The following is a 3,580-nucleotide window of genomic DNA, read 5'->3' on the forward strand; positions in this document are numbered from 1 at the left end:
TAGCCGGTCCCTCAGGAGGATAGGGGACATAGAGAGTCAAAGATGCAGAAAGGGAGGAGAGGAGGGTTGAGAGGCAGAATCAGGAGATAGGTTGGAGAAGGTTTGAGCGAGGGAAGAGATGATAGTGGAAGAGAGAGAGTAGGGGGAGAGAGAGCGAAGGTTGGGACGGCGGATACCATCCGAGTAGGGGCAGTGTGGGAAGTGTTGGATGAGAGCGAGAGGGAAAAGGATACAGGGTAGTGGTCGGAGACTTGGAGGGGAGTTGCAATGAGATTAGTGGAAGAACAGCATCTAGTAAAGATGAGGTCAAGCGTATTGCCTGCCTTGTGAGTAGGGGGGAAGGTGAGAGGTGAGGTCAAAAGAGGAGAGGAGTGAAAGAAGGAGGCAGAGAGGAATGAGTCAAAGGTAGACGTGGGGGGTTAAAGTCACCCAGAACTGTGAGAGGTGAGCCATCCTCAGGAAAGGAACTTATCAAGGCGTCAAGCTCATTGATGAATCTCCAAACGAACCTGGAGGGCGATAAATGATAAGGATGTTAAGCTTGAAAGGGCTGGTAACTGTGACCGCATGGAATTCAAAGGAGGCGATAGACAGTGGGTCAGGGGAGAAAGAGTATAATGTCCACTTGGAGAGAGTGAGGATCCCAGTGCCACACACCCGCTGACCAGAAGCTCTGGGGGTGTGCGAGAACACGTGGCAGACGAGGAGAAAGCAGTAAGAGTAGCAGTGTTATCTGTGTAATCCATTTCCGTCAGTGCCAAGAAGTCGAGGGACTGGAGGGAAGCTAGGCTGAGATGAACTCTGCCTTGTTGGGCGATCGGCAGTTCCGAGGCTGCCGGAGACATGGAACTCACGTGGGTCGTGCGCGCTGGACCACCAAGTTAGAGTGGCAGCGGCCACGCGGTGTGAAGCGTTTGTATGGTCTGTGCAGAGAGGAGAGAAGAGGTAGACAGACACATAGTTGACGGCTACAGAAGAGGCTACGCTAATGCAAAGGAGATTGGAATGACAAGTGGACTACACGTCTCGAATGTTCAGAAAGTAAGCTTACGTTGCAAAAAATCTTATTGACTAAAATGATACAGTCTGTGGCTGGTGAAGTAGGCTAGCTAGCAGTGGCTGCGTTGTTGACTTTGTTTGAAAGTGTAGCTGGCTAGGTAACTCGATAACTGGCTAGGTAACCTCGACAACCTCGATAATTACTCTAAACTACACAATTATCTTAGATACAAAGACAGCAAAGACAATATGTAGCTAGCTAACACTACACTAATCAAGTCGTTCCGTGTAATGTAATAGTTTCTACAGTGTGCTATTCGGTAGAAGTTGGCTAGCTGGCTAGCTAGCTAGCAGTGTTGACTACGTATAGAGACGATATTACTCACTCTGAACATACATCACCAACTAGAATGCTAGTCGCTGTCGGAAAACGATCGGCGCTATTTGATAGACTGAGCTAACAGCTAGCTAAGAAAAAATTGCTAAGATCAAACAAATCAAACCGTTGTACTGTAATGAAATGTAATACTACCTGTGGAGCGAAGCGAAATGCGACTACTCGCTCCAACCCGGAAGTGCCAGACTTTAACAATAAAGTCATTAGTCAGGTCTTTACCATCATTTCCCCTTCACTCCTCCTTCTCACCTCTAACCCCCCTCTCCTGCCATGTTCCATTACACACCTGTCTGCAGGTGTGTAATGACAATAATGACAATTACAACAATACTGAATGAACACTTATTTTAACTTAATATAATACATCAATAAAATCMATTTAGTCTCAAATAAATAATGAAACATGTTCCATTTGTTTTAAATCATGCAAAAACACAGTGTTGGAGAAGAAAATAAAAGTGCAATATGAGCCATGTAAAAATGCTAACTTTAAATTCCTTGCTCAGAACATGAGAACATATGAAAGCTGGTGGTTCCTTTTAACATGAGTCTTCAATATTCCCAGATAAGAAGTTTTGGGTTGTAGTTATTATTGGAATTATAGAACTATTTCTCTCTATACCATTTGTATTTCATATAYCTTTGACTATTGGATGTTCTTATAGGCACTATAGTATTGTCAGCCTAATCTTGGGAGTTGATAGGCTTGAAGTCATAAACAGAGCTRTGCTTCAAGCATTGCGAAGAGCTGCTGGCAAACGCAGGAAAGTGCTGCTTGAATGAATGTTTGAATGAATGCTTACGAGCCTGCTGCTGCCTAACACCACTCAGTCACCGCTCAGTCAGACTGCTCTATTGAATATCAAATCACAGACTTAATTATAATAAACACAGAAATACGAGCCTTAGGTCATATTCAATATCGCTCTTCACCGACCCAGGAAGGAGCGGGGCCAAACAGGTGTTGTACCTCGTATCCCTCCTCCAGGAACAGTAATTATAGTCATAAAGTTATGCTCCCTTTCAGTCGGTCAACTTGAGGTACAACATACTATAGGGAAATACAATCATTCCCCAAAGCCGACTCAAACGGATAATACATGAAACGGCCCCTGGCAGACCACCCAGACCTGACCCTACAAGATGCGTCAGTTTTGTCAATTTATTCATTGTCTTTTGTTTGAAACACTCCTGTCAATGCTTTGAGTAAGGATGCACACCTGATTACGCATATAGTAGTAGTACTAGTCTACCTGGTTACACATATAGAAGTAGAACTAGTCTACCTGGTTACACATATAGGAAGTAGGACTAGTCTACCTGGTTACACATATAGGAAGTAGGATTAGTCTACCTGGTTACACATATAGAAGTAGGACTAGTCTACCTGGTTACACATATAGAAGTAGGACTAGTCTACCTGTCCTGAGCACAAATGTAGGCCTATAAATGTGCCCATTTGGGGATGTCTGATAGTATATCTGATTGTCTTAACGCACCACCACTAATGAGTTGTGGAGCTTCTCAAAGCACATTTTTCCCCCCACCTCAAACAGCAAGTAAACAAAGTCTAATCAAAATCAATTGCAAATGAGAATAGTTCCTCAAAGTATTTGAAAAATATTTCCAGCTCTATTCCTATCGATTACCACTCGGCACAAAAGGGAAAATTTTGATTACTTCTTATCCCTTTCACAAATAGCCTACAGCTGTGTCGGTCGAGAACTCACAGGCACGGGAAACTGAGGGCCCAGAAAATGTTATACAATGTTTCAAGTTCGTTTTAGACAGGCCATGCGATTTATAGGACATTTATTTGCAATGTTTTATTTGTTGGCTTTATAGTAGGCTCAGTTTTTACATTTAGTTGGCAATGGCAAATAAAAGTTATTTTTAGATTTGTATAATTTTCATTTAGATAGAATGTAGATTAATCACGACAATGATTTTGAGATACTATTATAAATTAAATGAAACTGTTCCAGTAAAATGAACATATGAAAATCATTAAATATGGCCATAGATATCGGTAGAAATGGTAAGAAACATTTGCACTCCAAATGTAGGTTGCCGCTGCTTGTGTAGCCGATTACCAGAAAGTCAGATTTTATGAAGGCCAGCAGGAGGAGGTGGATGGGAAGAGTTTTGTCTCTTCGTGTTGGGCGTTATTGATGTAATGGGCAT

The 3,580-nt window shown here is 42.6% G+C and overlaps 1 protein-coding gene across 1 annotated transcript in view; it reads right to left on the bottom strand.

Moving 5' to 3' along the window:
- The window catches only part of LOC139025919 (zinc finger protein 24-like), an 11,880-nt gene that overhangs the window by 7,089 nt on the left and 1,211 nt on the right, over nucleotides 1–3,580 (bottom strand). The gene's annotated exons all lie outside the window — the stretch shown is intronic.

The sequence above is a fragment of the Salvelinus sp. IW2-2015 genome, unplaced genomic scaffold, assembly GCF_002910315.2.
Source record: "Salvelinus sp. IW2-2015 unplaced genomic scaffold, ASM291031v2 Un_scaffold3556, whole genome shotgun sequence".
NCBI lineage: Eukaryota > Metazoa > Chordata > Actinopteri > Salmoniformes > Salmonidae > Salvelinus > Salvelinus sp. IW2-2015.